Genomic DNA, 17,545 nt, shown 5'->3' with positions numbered 1-17,545 from the left:
TGATTCATGGATTTCTAAACAGTCGCACAGGGATTGAGAGAGAGAAACTTTTCTGATCAGTGTATGGCCCAAATAAGGAGATTCTAATTCATACATACACTGTGCCGCAGGTTGCGTTGACTGAGATAACACAGACACTTTGCCCCACAGTGCCCTCGCCACCCCACCCACACCAATCCTGCACTAATTGCACGTTGTTCTCCGCTCGACAAGGATTCACTCTGGACAGACACCACCTGTGTCACGAACGAATCGCTGACTCAACGATGTCAGGGTAATAATAACATTTCAAAAAGTTGTGAGAGAAATAACTGCATTTCCAGAGCTCGACTTGTTACCAAATTAGAAAATGCAGAGATTGCAAGAGTAAACGAAAGGCAGCGGACGTGGGAGGATTGAAATGTCTTCACAGGGAGAGTGGGTGTCCGGCAGATTCTGTTCGAGGTTGTAGCAGAAAGTCTGCAAACATTTAATCAGTTCGGGAAGGTGCAGTTGGGGAGAGGAGTGGAAGATTCATTGGGAAAACGGGTGAAGGTAATTGGGGGAGCTTACAGATCTGTAAAAATAACGGATATCTTAAATACATTTACATGCAGCACTCTTTGTCCAGGGAGGATGAACTCCTTGAGGGCAATAGTTCCAGTATCAGACTTCAAGGTTCTGATCATGAAATGAAAGTGTTTGCCTGAAGTCACTCGACAAAACCCGGCATTTGCCCGTCGTCGGGAGGAGAACATGGTGGAAGGATGTCACGGGGGAAGGGGCGGGGCGTGGAGGTGACATTGATCTGTGAGACAATCTCAGGGCAATTTCAGGGCGAGGCTCTGCCATATTCTATCGCACCCTCCGTGCAATTGATACCGCCGTCGGCAGCGGTACTTTCTCAATACCCTGGGGTATAACCCATCAGGCCCTGGGGACTTATCCACCTGAATGTTCTTTAAGAGACACAACAATACCTCTTTCTTCATCTCAAAATGCGCCATCATATTGCACGCTCAATATTAATCTCACTATCCTTTGTAAATACCGACGTAATGTTCTCATTTTGGACCTCGCCCCATCCTCGGCCGCCAAGCACATCATCCCTTCTTTTTATTTAAGTTATCCTCTTGCTCTTGATCTATGTATGGCATCCTTTTGGATTCTCCTTAATACAACTTGCCAAGAACTTTCCATGGCCCCTCCTGGCTCTCCTAATTCCCCTCTTGAGTTCTTTTCCAGCTTCTCTATAACCTTCAACTGCTCCGTTTAATGTTGGCTTCCCAAACCTGACATTGGTTTCTTTTCATTTCTTCTTGATTACATTCACCAACTCTTGCGACATCCAAGGTTTCCTTAGCTGATTAGCTGTGTGAATCACTTTCCAAGACTCTGCTGTATTCACTCTGCAAGGCCTGCATTCATTGTCCACAAGTGACTGCGAATGGGAAGCTGCTGGCGAGCCGTCTTCACGAACCGCTGCAATAATTCTGGTGGTGGTTCCCCCACGTGATGTTAGAGAGTGAGTTCCAGGATATATATCTGAAGGAACCGACGGAGGATATAACAGTGATGTGTGTGTGGTCGTGGTGACAATTGCGTTCACTGGCTTCCAGTGCTGCCGGCCGTGTGGCCTAATGGAGAAGGCGTCTGATTCCGGAAAAGAAACATCGGAACAATCAGAAGAGTGCAGGTTCGAGTCCTGCCACGGTCGTTTGCCGTTCAACGGATATATCTTTGCTGTGTGCTTCATTTTTAATGAGTGGGGCTGTTAGCTCACAGTCCCATGGACGCGGGTTCAATCCTGTCATCCAGTTCTGTCTGCGTGGAATATCGGGAGAGACATCTCAGCGAATATTAACTGTCGGAAGGATGCTCTGTGGTCCGGCACTGATTAGACAGATCCAATGTCCTCCATTTACGTCTAATGGAAACATATATGTAGAGAATATTTCCCAAAATATCAGCTTACAACTTGGAGGGGATTTCCATGTGGTGGTTTTTCCATGTGCCTGCTGTCCTTTGCCCTCTGATTGGTGGAGAGAAGCTATCGTGGTCTCAACTTGTGCGTGGTAGATGTTCAGAACCCGGCGATGTCAACGCTGAGGGAGGTGAAAGAACTTTTTTTCTGGTTGTCGATACATTTCTGACACAAATATCCATTGTGTTGTCCATTTTATTTTCTAAGGCTCTCAGTTTGCCGTGTGTGTTTCTCTGTAATGGACTGCATCAAAAAATACAACCACACAGAAAAAGTCATTCTCACAAGTAACACAAATGACTACAATTCTGATTTTCTGCGAACTATTTGTGCCGGCAGCCTTTCGCGACAGCTCAGGACGTTAACACCTTCCCCGTGACATCATCACATTGTTAGATCAACTGTTCCCGCAAGAGCTTAGATTGTTTAAAAACTGTCAATGTGTGTTTCCCTTTGCGATGAGCTTGCACCTCACCAATTTTGTGTTTCTGAATGAAAACTCTGCATGTTCTAGCCCACACTAATGCATATCACACAGAGATTCTGCTCATCCCGATCACACAACACCGTTGGAAGTTACACGTTCTGAAATGGAGTTGACTTCTTCGTGATCGTGTATGGCTTCGTCTGTAAAATCCCGATGGAAGGAAATGGTGCCGTTGATGGATAGCAGGTCGGATTCACAAATGTCATGGCCGCCATTAGATGCAAGAACATTTTGGAAATGTGTGGGACAGAGGGCGGACAATAAGAACTATGGTAGGGCAAAGCAGAACCTTGGGGACATCGTCAAATTGTGGCTCAGGGACATTGGATGCACAACATTACTTTTAATTCAAAGGAGATTTACGTGACTTCAGTTTCCTGTGGCAGGACCTGATTTCACATTGAGGCAGATCCAAGTCAGGATTACGTTACACTGAGTCAAGATGATGATTGCTTATTCTTTTTTTAAATATTAATGCCATGAACTCCTCCCACTTCAGGATACTTTGGGATCTCTGACGTTCCATCATTCTTTCGCCAACAGGTGTAGTTTTTCTCTTTTGAACCAGCTATGATCTTCTGTTCTGACGGAAACTCTCGACCCTTTTTTCCTCAGGGACTACCCACAGTGACCGGGGTTGCTCTTTGTAAATATACAGGCTTCTATTTCACTTGAGTTATGTTGATCGATCCAACTATTGACGCTGAAACGTTCTTTCTTCTGTCAGGAAATTCCCTCGACTTAACAGCACAGAATCACAAAATGGCTCCAGCAAGGAAGAATCCTTTTTGTCCTGTATGTACTGGTTCAGTGTGAGACTAACCCAGGGAGAACCAATCCATTGCCTGGAGCACATCTCCCCGGAATGTACATGCATTTTATATTTCTTCCCAGAGACTGAAACAGATCCAATCTGAACGCTCGGTTTGATTCTCCCTCATTGCTGGCTGACTCATTTCGAACGCAATTATTTGCTGACTAAAACGTCTTCGTTTATTTCAGAGCACTGAGAAACGACCTTCCATGAATTTTGTGCGCCTGTATTTTCGTGTAAAATTTTAAGCAAATGCTTCTACTCTGCATGCAATAACCTAATCGATACGGAAGGGCATTGGCAATGCATCCCAGGTTTGTGTTAAAATATATACGGCGGTTCGAAGATATTGAGATGACAGTCATACTATTTCAGGGCGGCAATTTTAAAATATTGATGTATTCCCCCCGTCCCCCATCTTTAATCAGCTAGAATTCAAGAACGAACTCTGCAAAGATTGATTCGGCCTTTGACTCGTCAGGTTTGGATGGCGGTTCCTCTGGCTTCTTGATTTGTACATTGTTTCTGGTAGCTTGCTGTTGTTGGGCCTGGTTATGGAGGCACAATGAATTCTTCCGTTTTTCTTCTTTCTCTGAAAAATCGTTTGCTCGTATTCACTTCTGCTTATTTTCGTCACTCCTCACCGTGAACTCAGACAAAACACCCTATTTCCCAACTCAGTCAACTTGTCCAGATCGGCTGAAATCCCCCTTGAATCCACCTCACATTTCACAGTCCCACCCAGTGTTGCGGTGTCTGCAAAACATTCAGCTATTGAATTCTGTTTTCGACTATCTATTTCTCCAGCCTCTGTACTTATACCTACTTATACCTGCACACCATTTCCTCTCCCTCAAACTTTGTTATTCAAACACTGTCAGTACATTACTCCCATCATATGAGGAACGTTTGACGGCTCTTGGGCTGTACTCCTTGGAGTTCAGAAGAATGACGGGGCCTCAGAGAAACATGTAGAATGTCGAAAGGCCTGGACAGAGTATAAGTGGCAAAGCTGTTTCTCATAGTAAGGGAGTCTAGTACAAGAGGGCACGACTTCAGGATTGAACAGCGCTCATTCAGAACAGACATGCGGAGAAATTTCTTTAGCCAGAGAGTGGTGAATCTGTGGAATTTCTTACTACGGGCAGCTGTGGAGGCAAAGTCATTGGGTGTATTTAAGGCAGAGATTTTTAGGTATCTGAGTAGCCAGGGCATCAAAGGTTATGATGAGAAAACTGAGACACTGTATAAATACAAGAGTCCCAGACATTCTTTGACGCAAAACATACAATTGTTTCTTTGAAGTGGTATCCCAAATGCAAAGTAATGTGCCCGTGAAAGACAACAAGGAAATGTTAGAACATATAAATGGGCCATGACAATGCTTTTACTCCATCTGCGGACAGCTGAAGCAGTGCAGACTTCACCCGGGACTGACCAAATCAATCATATGCTCGTCCACTGAACCCGGTTGTTCCTTACCCCGTCGGAACCATTTAAAGAAACGAACTGCATGTTTTGCATCAAATAAAGTCTGGGACCGTCGGTAAAATAATGTTGATCTGTTTTCTTTCTCAACAGCAATTCATTGTTCGCGGGAAAGTCATGGACCAGAAAAGTACACGAGGAATCGTCTCCATGGATTTTGCTTGACCTGCTGAACATCTGCAGATATCAATGTCGTCCCGAACGCCATGTTCCTTGTCATGAAATCTATAACACGTCAGTCGAGCAGCGGAAGGCACTCTGTTTAACAACGAAAGCTGATGATCTTCAGCTGCCCTCTTCGGTGCGAAAATTCACTTTAACTGGAAGCCGGCTGCGATCTGGGTTCTAATCAGCGCGAATAAACACCTCTGGACTTTAAATCCAACGTCTAAACCACTTCGCCAGCGCAGCTTCTGCAGAGAACTCCAATTGATATCACATATCCAGGTGGAAGCGAAATACACAACACAGGCAGAGGAAAATATGAAGAATTTTACTTTGGATTCAGGGAAGTTTAACCGGGCAAATATTTTCAAAGTGAAGCTTGAAAATTTGGAAGAAAGCAGGAGATAAAAGAACAAGAATGTACGTAAACTATCAGAAAGACTGTAAATGTAATTAAATATTTGCCTTTCCAGAAATGGGTCCGTAATTCGACGAAAGGAGCGCAAAGCGAACAGTGTGAAGCACCGACTGCAGCACAGCAGGGCAGATATGTTGGTTGATAAACGGGTCCTGAACGGACTTATGAGGCGATGTCAAATTAAAGCATGGTGCATTTCAATGAAGTTCACTTTGCATTTCCATTTAAAGTCCGACGAACTTTCGCTGAGGCGTTTACAACAATGACACCATTCACCGCCTTGAAGCCAGATAATCTTTTCCTCTGCGGAAACCCTCTTTATTTGGACCCTACTCATTCAGTGGTAAAACCGCGAAGAACGTTTTCGGCCTCAGGTAACAGACTTGCGAGAGATGTTCGCATATTTCTATCCAGTCATGTGACGGTGATAAAATAAACGAGCTGTGACCAAAAGGGCAAATATTGGATTTGACGTCACCAATGTTGACACCTTTAGTATGTCTGGATATTGAGTCTTATTGGAACACCGAAGCAGCGAGTATTTGAAGAACTGCAAATCCATGGGATGTTCCGAAATCCCCGAAGCTGTCATCGCGATGATACAAGTGACTGAATGCCTCGCACTGCAGCCACGGTGCGCCGGGGCTGGAGCGAGTGGATGTTTCGGCTGGTTGATGGGCAGTCGCTCAAGTGGCAGTTTTTCCATCCACATTTTTGAGTGAAAGAAGAAGGGAAGTGTTGGGCTGAATAAGGGGATATCGCTGATCGGAAGAGACTCATTGTGGAAGTTAAGTTGCAGATGATGCTTCTTCGTCTGTGTAAAGTGCAGCTAATGGGAGTTGGTTTCTGTAGTGTAGCAGTTATCACGTTCGCCTCACACGCGAAAGGTCCCCAGTTCGATCCTGGACAGGAACATGATTTTGTATCCTGCTTCAGATGTTAAGGCGAGTGCGTCTTTTAGTCGTTCCAATTCACATTTGAAAAAGCGGCCAGGAGATTTTGCTCTGAAGTCAGAAGCCTTGATTCGGTTAAATTCCTCATACCTGCTGTGATTCCAAATTACCTCCGTCATGTTTGCGCTCTCTCTCTCTCTGTCTCTCTCTCCTTCTCCAACTCTCTCTCACTCTCTCTCTCGCTCTCTCTCTCTCTCTCGCCATATTCCCTCCTTGTCTCTCTGTTTTATTCTCTCACTTTTTGAAGGAGACGGTTATTTCGGACTGTAGGAAGGAGAAATGTTTCGATTCAGGTGAATTACCCCATGGGGCCGCTGTGACTTCATTAGGCACAGACAAAGTTAGAATTCCGGAAACCGAAGGAATAAGTGAGCAAAGAAAAGGCAGAAATTTGTCTTGATATCGACCAAACATTGTTGAATGTAGGACAGAGCACGACGGGCCGAACGACCTGCTCGTGATCCAATTGATTCTGTTTTGTCATCTTCCAGTCTTTCTCTCACAAGCAAATTCCCATCTCTCCATCTACCCTCCGCCTCTGCCTCTCTCGCTCTGTCGATCGCTTCCTGTTGTTCTCTTTCCATCTGTGTCCATCACACACTTTTCTGCTCCGCTTCACTTTCAGTCTCTTGCTCTCAGATGTGTTTTCCTATTCCGTCTTTCACTGCATTCCTCCATCCCTCCTTCTTTCTCTCCTTCTTCCTCACCTTCTATCGTCGTTGTTCATTTCTCTTCTGCAGTGATTCATTCCTGTCTCTGAGATAGCTCCCACTCTGTCTTTCTATTTATCACACACAGCAAGTATTCATCAACGTATCTATTTGTGGGGCGAGAGAGAGAGAAAAAAAGTGAAAAAGAAATGAAACGTCGACAGATATGATGAAGCAAATCCCTTGAGGGGTAGAAGGTATGTTGGAGAACAGCTGAGAAAGAAATCAGGAGGGCAAAAAGAGGACACGCCACAGGTTTGGTGGAAAAGGTCCTGAGATATTCTGTGAACATTGAGAGCAAAGTGTAGCATGGGCGAGAATTTCTATTTAAGGATCAGTGAGTTTATTGATGTGTCGAGTCACAGGGAGATGGGCGAGGTCTCAAATGGATATCTCTCACCTGTATTTTTCATGGAGAAGATCATGAAAGCTGGGGCGTTCACAAAACGAATAGTGATATCTTAAATCATATCCACATGTCAAAAGTGGAGGCACTGGGAGCCTTAAAGTGCATCACGGTGGTTACTTCCACGGGCCTGACTACGTGTAGCCTGTGACATGGTGGAAATGCAGGAAAGTAATTGCTCGGGCGCAGGCAGAGATTTTTGTAACATCGTTAACCAAGTGAACGCTACCGGAAGATGGGAGGGTGTCTGATGTTGCACCTTTACTTCAGAAGGGCTGCAAGGACAAGCCAGGGAACTACAGGCCGCTGAAAGGACTTATGATGGGAAAGTGACTTGAAGGCAGTCCGAGAGATAGAATCTACATGCTTTTGTGAAGACAAGACTCAACAGGGATTGTCAGCACGGCTTTGTGCCGAGGTCGCTGCCTGACGAATTTGATTGATGTTTTAAGAGATGACCACGAAGAACAACAAGGCCAGGCCCGTGGACATTTATAGGACTATGGATTTTACCAAAGCATTTGAAAATGTCCCGCGTTGTAGGCTGTTCAGGAAGGTTGGATCACATGGGACTCACTGAAAACGAATCAATTGGATTCTAATTTTGTGTGGTGCTGAGTGTCGGTGTCCGGTAGTGAAGTGTTCCTTTTGCATTGGAAGCCTGTTATTAGTGGAATTCCGCATGGATTTGTGCCTTGTTCCTTGTTTGTCACATCTATATTGGCGATAGAGATGAAAATTAAGGTGTCATTTTTATTACCCGTGCGGGATAAACCAATAATGGTGGGGTAATGAAGAAGGTTATCTGAGACCACAACAGGACCTCGATCAACTGACATCTGGGCAAAGGAATGGCAGATGGAATTTAACTGGGACAAGTGCCAAGTGTCGAATTTCGGGATGTTAAACCAGGGTAGGACTTGCACAGTAAATGGGAGGGCCCTGTGGAGTGTTGCAGAAGCGAGAGACCTCAGAGTATAAGTACATAGTTTCAGGAATTTGACAACCCAGAAAGACAGGTTGGTGGTAACGATGTTTTTCACTGTTGCTCTCATCAGTCAGGGCACTAAATGCAAAGTTGGGACTTCATGTTCGAGCTGTGAGTGACATTGGTGGACCGCACGTGGAGAACAGTGTGCCAGTCTGGTAGAATCGCTGCAGGGAAGATGTCGTTGCCCTGTGGAGGTGCAGAGATTATTCACAAGGATGTTGCAGTCACTTAACATCTTCACTTTTCAAGAGAGACTGGATGAGCTGGGAATTTTTCCGCTGGTCAACGGCGGCTGAGGAGTGACTTCATGGAGGTTTATAAAATCCTGAAGGGCATAGATTAGTTGCATTATTACTGTCTTTTTTTTCTTGGAGAGGAAAGACTGAAAATGAAGGGCATACAGTGGCATGCAAAAGTGTGGGCACCCTGGTCAAAACTTCTGTTACTGTGAATAGTTAAGTGAGTAGAAGATGAACTGATTTTCAAAAGTCATAAAGTTAAAGATGAAACATTATTTTCAACATTTTAAACAGGATCAGTGTATTATTTTTGTTTTGTTCAATTTTGGATTGAAAAAAGGAAAGGAGCACCATGAAAAGGTTTGGGCACCTCAAGAGATTTGAGCTCTCAGATAACTTTTACCAAGGTCTCAGACCTTCGTTAGCTTGTTGGGGCTATAGCTTGCTCACAGTCATCGTTAGAAAAGGCCAGGTGATGCAAATGTCAAAGCTTTATAAATGCCATGACTCCTCAAACCTTGTCCCAACAATCAGCAGCCATGGGCTCCTCTAACCTGCTGCCTAGCACTCTGAAATTTAAAATAAATGATGCCCACAGAGCAGGGGAAGACTATAAGAAGATAGCAAAGCGTTTTCTGGTAGCCGTTTCCTCAGTTCTTAATGTAATTAAGAAATAGAAGTCATCAGGAACGGTGGAGGTCAAGTTGAGGTCTGCAAGGCCAAGAAAACTTTCCGAGAGAACTGCTCGTAGGATTGTTGGAAACGCAAATCAATACTCCGTTTGACTGCAAAAGAAATTCAGGAAGATTTATCAGACTCTGGAGTGGTGGTGAACTGTTCAACTATGCAGCGACACCTGCACAAATATGACCTTCATGGAAGAGTCATCAGTAGAAAACCTTTCCTGCATCCTCACCACAAAATTCAGCATCAGAAGTTTGCAAAGGAACATCTAAGCAAGCCTGATGCATTTTGGACATAAGTCATGTAGACTGATGAAATTAAAATAGAACATTTTGGCCGCAATGACCAAAGGCACGTTTGGAGAAAAAAGTGTGCAGAATTTCATGAAAAGAACAGCTCTCCAACTTTTGAGCACGGGGATGGATCGATCATGCTTTGGGCTTGTGTTTCAGCCAGTGGCACTGGTAACATTTCACTGGCAGAGGGAAGAATGAATTCAATTAAGTACCAGCAAATTCTGGAAGGAAACATCACACCGTCTGTAAAACAGCTGAAGATGAAAAGAGGATGGCTTCTACAACAGGATAACGATCCGAAACACACCCCGAAATCCACAATGGACTACAGCAAGAGGCACAAACGGAAGGTTTGGCCATGGCCCTCACACTGCCCCGACCTAAACATCATCGAAAATCTGTGGATAGTGCTCAAAAAAGCAGTGGATGCAAGACGGCCCAAGAATCTAACAGAACTAGAAGCCTCTTGCAAGAAAGAATGGGCGAAAATACCCCAAACAAGAATTGAAAGACTCTTACCTGGCTGCAGAAAGCGTTTACAAGCTGTGTTACTTGTCAAAGGGGGTGTTACTAAGTTCTGACCATGCAGGGTGCCCAAACCTTTGGTTCCAGCTCTTTCCATTTTTTGTTACTTTGGAACTGTACACGATGCAAATAAAAAAGAAGGAATCTTGCTTAAAATATTAAAGTAAAGTTTCATCTTTAACTTTATGTCTTTTGGAAATCAGGTCATCTTTTACTCGCTTGGCTATTCACAGAAACAGGAATTTTAAGCAGAGGTGCCCGAACTTTTGCATGCCACTGTACGATTCGGGTGGGAGGAAAGATTGAAGGGGATCTGATGGACAAATTGTTCACACAATTGGTGGTTTTCTTTATAGAATGGGCTGCCAGAGGGAGTGGAGAGACGGGTTCATGTGCAAATTAAAAAGACACTCTGACAGTTACATGGATAGGAAAGGTTTCGAGGAATATGGGCCCAACTCAGGCAAATTTGACTGGATCAGGTCGGTTCCTTCATTGGCATGGACGTATTGGGCCGAAAGGCCTGTGACCTCTGAGGAGAATGAAGACCTGTTTCGGAGCCACTCGACCCCCATCTCTCAAATCTCTTTCAGTACATCGAAGACTGTATTGGTGCTGCTTCCTGACACAGAGCTCAAACCTTTCATTCTGATTTCTGCCAATTTCCACTTGGTTCCATCTTCACATGGACCGCCTCTAACACTTCCCTTCCCTTTATTGCTCTTTTTTTTCTTTTAACTTTCACTGAGTTGCTTTACAGCTCTGCTGGCAACTCGAGAAAATGAGCCTCTGAAAACAAATGTTACCAAATCGTGAATTTATGAAAACTACAGAGAACCGACGGCGATGCCTTGAAATATCCACTGTTCGTTGAGAACCCGCCACACAAGAAATTAAATAGTTAATTCTAATTAATTCTATTAACTTCAATTGGAAAGCGTCGTTAAGGTCCAGAAACCTCGTGCAATCAATTAGCAGGGAAAGACCAGAATAGAAAGAGATTTGTGTCGCTGCAGGGTTACAGTGTCTGTCGATGAGCATTGGCATCAGCTGTTTCTGTGGCGCCATCGGCCAGCGCGTTCGGCTGTTAACCGAAAAGTTGGTGGTTCGAGCCCACCCACTTCTGGAGACGATGAAAGAGCAAATAACCATTTCCTCAGAGGTGAGAGCTTGAAATAGTGGTGACCTTGGTGGATGTTGAAACATTACTTGTACCTTCTATGGGATTTGCATTATATGCAACTTATATTTGTAATTGGAATCCCATGGATCTTGTGGAATCCAAAGAATGAAATGAACCAAACAAACAATACGAAACATTTCTGGTTCCTGACGCTGAAAGGCCGCCAGGGAATGCCTGATTGCTCTGCTGGTCAAAGACAGCGAGGTTCCATGTGTTGATGAAGTCTGGGAGTTCTGAACCGTTAACTTCCTCTCCCTCCACACATCATAGTTCCGTTTTACTTTTATTTCAGCATAATTCTAAATACGTACAGGTTAGGAGCCATGGGCATGCTATGTTGGCGCCGGAAGAGTGGCGACACTTACGGGCTGTCCACAGCACATTCTCAGTAATGCAAAGAGAAGCATTTCATTGTGTTTCTATGTATATCTGACTAATAAAATAAATATATCTCATCTTATATTGTCTTAATTTCACATTCGATAGAGAGTATATCTTCTGACCAATTTATGTTCAAATGTTTCAACATGAACAATAAGCATTGCAATGGAAATTGGACAAGAATTGTGGTTTCAGTCATTACTCAACTGATGATGCTCGTTCATCATTTAATGGCTCCACTTTGTTTTTGTGAAATATTCTCCCACCGACTGTGATGCTGAGAAATCAAAATGCGCTGTACAGCGGTGCAGTCAAGGAGACATCAAGGGTTACAGCAGGAAAGCAGGTTTTTCGGTCGAACGAGTCCCCAAGAAACATTCACCACCGACATACGCCGATCTTTTTTATTCTTCCCATATTCCTATCAATTATCCCCAGATTCTATCCATCGAAGACACACTGTGGACATGTTACGGTGAACAATTAGGCTGCAAACCCATGTATCCTTGCGACATGGGTGGAATCCGGAGAGCATGCAGAAAACCCATACAGTCATATGCGGAAATGCACACCGCACCCATACAGGACGAGGTGAGAACTGAACATGCATCTAATGCGTCTGGGCTCGGTGGCGCAATAAACAACGCGTTGGACTTCTATCGTGCAATTTTATTCAAAATGAACCACTTTACTTGTAATGAAACTGTGCTTTGCAACTGAATGGCTCAGTGATTTAAAGCACGGCTTTGAGGATATTGATTCTACCGTGGGCTTGCTAAGCATGTTCTTGACTTTGCTCTCAATCCAGTAGTTATCAGTTATTTTCTCACTGGTGCAGGAGAAGGTTTACCGTGCGGCGCCCTCTGCAAGAGGAGAAACGCACACTAGTCTCTTCTGCGCAGACTCAAAAATGCTGCTGCGTCATCAGAAATTCGTGCCCTCTAATTGTTTGCAAAATCCTATCGAGGAATCCGGTGCTGCAATAGGATGGAAACTGTGGGACTGGTTTTGTCGCTTCTTCAGTGAAAGAACGAAAGGAAGCGGACGCAAGTCTGCGTTGGACGAAATGTGATGCTCTCTTCAGTAGCTTTAACTATATGCACCAAAGGGGGAGATTGTGGGGTCTGTAGTGCAATGTATAGCGTGTTGGTCTTCGAGAAATCTGTGACCAAGCGACTCAAAAGGTTGTGGGTTCGAGGCCACCAGAGTCAGTATTTTGTCCGAATTCGCGACAACGGTAAACAAGGTCAGAATTCGAGTGGCTGATGACATCACCTGATGTTGGATAATCTAGATATCCAGGTCATGGTTTGAAATAATCGAATCGTTCACTTAAACACAGAAAGGAGGTGATTATTTTCTCTCAGAGCGTCCGAGTCTGGAATCTTCCGGTAAAATTGCAGCGGGTACTGAGTCTTTGATTATTTCGAAGACGGGGTAGATAAATACTTGACAAAAAGGTGGCTGATATGATAACGAGGTTGGATAGAATGCAGAGTTAAATGACTGAGGGTCTGGGTGCGCTTCTGTCTTTCTGATGTGAACGGATGTTTGTGTGTAGGTAAATGATTTATATTTTTGGTTGTCTTCAGTTCTCTCAACTTCTTCCATTCCATTAATGTTGCAGGTTTGATAAGCCCCTTGCATTCTGTTCATGGTAATTCAAATATCTCTGAAGAAAAATCGACAAATTTGTCATCTATAATTCAAGAAATAACGTCACTTATTGACCCGGAACCTTTTCCCCTCACAATATGCAAGTGACCAATTTATGAGGTTCCCAATCCTCGCAGAAACTCCATTTCGAAATGGTAATCTTCATTAATTCTTTGAATTAAAAACCCAGACTGAGAGGGCAATACGTAGAACAGTGCAGACGGAACAGTTTCTGGTGTGGTGCATGTTTTCCTGATTGCAGTAAAGACAACGGCGAGTTACCGTCATTAATTCAGAAAGACATCACGAAAATTTCGGCCAAGATTGGACGTTTCTGTACAGACTTCTCCGCACACATTAGAACGGTTGTGAATATCCCAGAGGGGGTCCAGAAGAGATTTTCTGGTATCGCAGCCAATGTGAGTGATTTCATTTGCAATTTTAAGCTGCGGAAGCTGGGATTGCTTCATTCAGATGTAGAACATTGAGAGCATACTTTATGGACATCTTGATGTACATGCACAAGTCTTGCTGAACGTAAAAACACAGGACGATAGAGTAGTGACATCATTCTTTGCATCCGCTGGAAATGTGTGAGATGCACTCTTCTGACCCATGTCAACACTGAGAGTACTCATGAAAATTAGCGTCCCTGCACTGACGTCTGGTAGAACCTCATGGTCTGCCACCGTGGCGGCTGACGTGACAATATTTTACCACTTCCGTCTCCGGTCTACTCTGAAGAGATATTGAATGGATTGGAAAACGGGAAGCCGCATCAAGCCTCGAACACTGTATCTGGGACAAATAGTTTCAAATCAAACACGGAGGGTATAAGAACTTTCAAGATGAACATGTTCTATCAGTGAGCGTTGTTCTTTAATGAACGAAAAACAACTTCGTTGTGTGATAGTGTGGCCGAGCGGTCTCAGGCGCTGGATTAAGGCTCCAGTCTCCACGGAGGCGTGGGTTACAATCCCACCATTGCCATTGGGTGCAAACCTACGGCACCCAATATTACCCGTTGCAGTATTAAAAATGCATTGATAAATGTTTTGCAGAAAGGAAAATCACAAATCACCATGACGATGATTCTGCATTGGTGCCAGGATCAATGATCACACTGAATTGCCGAAGAACAGTCATGAGTTGCTGTGGAGATTGTGCATAGGTGTGATCGTGGCCCATATTTATACGAAACAAATGGGTTTGAAAGTATTCAATATCAAGCTGTATTCCAACATATCAGCAGCGCTGCTTCTGCCGTGTCTTGAAATACACAGTAAAGTGGTCGGAGTTCGAGTCGAAAAGACCTGTGCAACGTGAAGTGGGATCGTTTGTCAACAGGACAAGCAGAAGGTCACAAAGCAGGACGCGGCCGCGTTTGCAAACGATTGTCACCCTAAACTAACACCACACCGCAAAAACTCAAGGAAGCGGGCCACAAAGTAATCGGAAACGTCACCTGGTTGAACTGATCGCCCTGTTTCTTGCTCCGCAGACACCAACGGACCTGTTGCGTTTTGGAGGCATTTTATTTGTTCTGTTGCTTTTTGTTTTATGTTTGCAGGTGCGTGCATGGAACCCGCCTTATCACACGGCAACTCACCCCATAAATGAAAGGCTCCGCTGGGAGTTGAACCCAGGATCTCCTGTTTACAAGACAGGCGGTTTGACCAGTTAAGCCACGGAGCCTCCGCGCCGTCCAACAACTGTAATAATGAGATGCTACTTGCATTAACTTCTATTGTTCGTCTGCTGCCGAGGGAATTGCTTCAGATTCTGCTCAATCCTTCAGATTCACTGCTTCGTCTACTTCTAAACATTGTATCACCGTATCCAGAAACGGATTATCCGCAGTGACAATTCCGCCTTATTTACTGAACGCTTCCTCGCCTCCATTCGCACCACCTCAAAACTCCAACGTTACGTCTGCACTTTATGTTTGATCTCATCACAGCTTCAGGAGAAGTCATCAGAAGTCAAATAAAATGGACAAACTAATCAATAGTCAGTGTTTTACAACTTCCTCACGTGGTGTGGAAATGGATACCAACTGTTTTTGTCTATTTAACGACGTGGGAGCAGAAGGTAACAGGATGCAACCGCCATGAAATCGCTTCCAGCGAGGGAGGTGGCTGATGGTTTGAATGTGTTCATCTTCGGGAACACATTTCCCTGGGACTGACGCAGGCAAACCCTCTGCAGGCTGAGTTCTGGTTCTCAACCAGATCTGGATATAATTCCGTCCGTTATATCCCTTCTGTGTGAGAAGCGAGAGACGGAAATGTGCAGATGCTTAACGATGATACAATTTACACTTCTCAACGTTCTTAGGATTTGTAACCAAATTTCATCCTTCCACATATTCTGTTTCAAATTTTGGTCGTTTTTACCTCACTTATTTCTGGAACAGAAGATTCTAAATTCGTGACTGTTCTTGGTGCTGCACAGCTTTAAATCTGCTTCTGTTCACTCGTTCCTTGGGCAGCTACGTCGGATGATACACAGCACCTGGTGGTGTTGATAAGAAGAACCGCGTGTTGCTACAGATGACCACGGAGAAGGGAACGTGATGTCTGCGTCTGCTCAAGTGCTCCGCACCATTCACAATTAATTACGACCCTGATACAACTCACTCCATACATCTCACAGAGCCAGCTTGACTGCATTGTCTCTGTCAGATAGAAGGGGTGGGGCAGGAAAAGTGAACTTTCCAACTTTCCAACCGGGATGAAGACGCTGTTCAGTGTGTAAGTACATTCAGCTCCATCGCGGAATCATTCCACATGTGAAAACACTTGACAGCGGTTAATTCTCTCAGTGCTTGAGAGTGCGTCCCTCCTTCTCGCTCTCTCGCTGAACATCGGCCCCAGACAGCTTTCATAGCTCTTTCGCGTGGCGTTTCTAACAGGGTGCGACCGTGTGGCCTAATGGTTAAGGCGTCTGACTTCGGTGTTTGAGGTGAGGTCATCAGAAGATTGAAGTTTCGAGTCCTGTCACGGTCGTTTTTACCCATGTGGTTTTGCTTCTGTTCTGTCGTTCACTCCCACCACCACACTGTCTCATCTGGTTCTAAACACGAGTTTCAAGCGCATCGGCTTCGAGCAGTGTCCTGCACGGTGTTTACCTCGGGCACTCGGCCTTTTCGGTTCCTGTAACTTTTATTTCATGTGTCTTGTCTATGATATGTTTCTGCAAACTTTCTCATAAACATCGGAGTGGAGCTCCTCAAACTGTCGGGAGCAGCTGCTGCTGGGAAGGCGGAATGTGCTGCACATTCAGCAGGTCAGATCGCAGCGGAGGACACACCACAGTGAACCTGCATAACCATCGGGTTAGGACCTTAAACACACATTTTCCTTCCTTCAGAAACTGTCTTGGGGTCGGAGCCTGATGGACACGTTCGGTGTTGCAAGGCGCAGTTACTCCGATTCCGGAAGCAAGGCTACATTAGATGGCATACGGCGACGGACGGATGGAAAGGGAGACGGCGGCGTTCAGTACAAGCTGTGAGGACAGAGTGTTGGTCACCGGTTGGTTGCCAGTCCCTCTGTGAACCCGTGCGAAGGATCAGGTCGGTGAGTTAATGTCAAACAGCGATAATCTATCTGATGATGATATCAGATGTGGGGACTCGCTCTGTACAATGCAGAACAGGACAGCACCATGGAGAGAACCTTTACCACATCACATCTTCACAGACCACAACGCCAAATTAAACTAACCCAATTTCATTCTATTCTCTGCCCGTCCGTCGATCATGACATTAATCACGTGCTTCTCAAATGTTGCACCGGCTGAAAACGAAGAATATTTTCTCCGAACCCATCCCCGGAAACATGAATGCAGCTTAATCTTTTCATTCGCTGCAGTAATGAAATTAGTCGTGTCGCTGCCTGTCGTCGTCAGGATGGCCGAGCGGTCGAAGGCGCTGCGTTCAGGTCGTAGTGTCCACTGGAGGCGTGGGTTCGAATCCCACTCCTGACAGTTACTCATTTTAAATCTTGATTCTCCCTCCCTGTTTTCTCCCACTGGTCACCAGTTTTGCCTCGTCCCATCCTCGCTTCTGCAATTGAACAACCCTGTCCTCCCACAGATCACATATCTTCTCCAATTTATTGTTTTTTTTCGTACTATCGCCCTTCGCGATCTTATTCTGGTCCTCTCGATTGCAAGCGAGATT

The 17,545-nt window shown here is 44.8% G+C and overlaps 4 non-coding genes across 4 annotated transcripts; 3 read left to right on the top strand and 1 right to left on the bottom strand.

Annotated features, from left to right (window-relative positions):
* Window positions 1-1,605: 1,605 nt before the first annotated feature.
* Window positions 1,606-1,696, top strand: trnar-ccg (transfer RNA arginine (anticodon CCG)). Its single transcript is given in 2 exon segments — window positions 1,606-1,642; window positions 1,661-1,696. It is a non-coding gene; the product is annotated as a tRNA-Arg (tRNA).
* A 4,481-nt stretch (window positions 1,697-6,177) lies between these two features.
* trnav-cac (transfer RNA valine (anticodon CAC)) lies at window positions 6,178-6,250 on the top strand. The gene has a single exon. It is a non-coding gene; the product is annotated as a tRNA-Val (tRNA).
* An 8,730-nt stretch (window positions 6,251-14,980) lies between these two features.
* trnat-ugu (transfer RNA threonine (anticodon UGU)) lies at window positions 14,981-15,054 on the bottom strand. Its single transcript has one exon. It is a non-coding gene; the product is annotated as a tRNA-Thr (tRNA).
* Window positions 15,055-17,266: 2,212 nt separating this feature from the next.
* Window positions 17,267-17,349, top strand: trnal-cag (transfer RNA leucine (anticodon CAG)). Its single transcript has one exon. It is a non-coding gene; the product is annotated as a tRNA-Leu (tRNA).
* Window positions 17,350-17,545: the final 196 nt, after the last annotated feature.

Source organism: Pristis pectinata, chromosome 18, assembly GCF_009764475.1.
Source record: "Pristis pectinata isolate sPriPec2 chromosome 18, sPriPec2.1.pri, whole genome shotgun sequence".
In the NCBI taxonomy this organism is placed as follows: Eukaryota; Metazoa; Chordata; class Chondrichthyes; order Rhinopristiformes; family Pristidae; genus Pristis; species Pristis pectinata.
The sequence above is the reverse complement of the archived record's forward strand: the minus strand, read 5'-3'. Positions and strand labels throughout refer to the sequence as shown.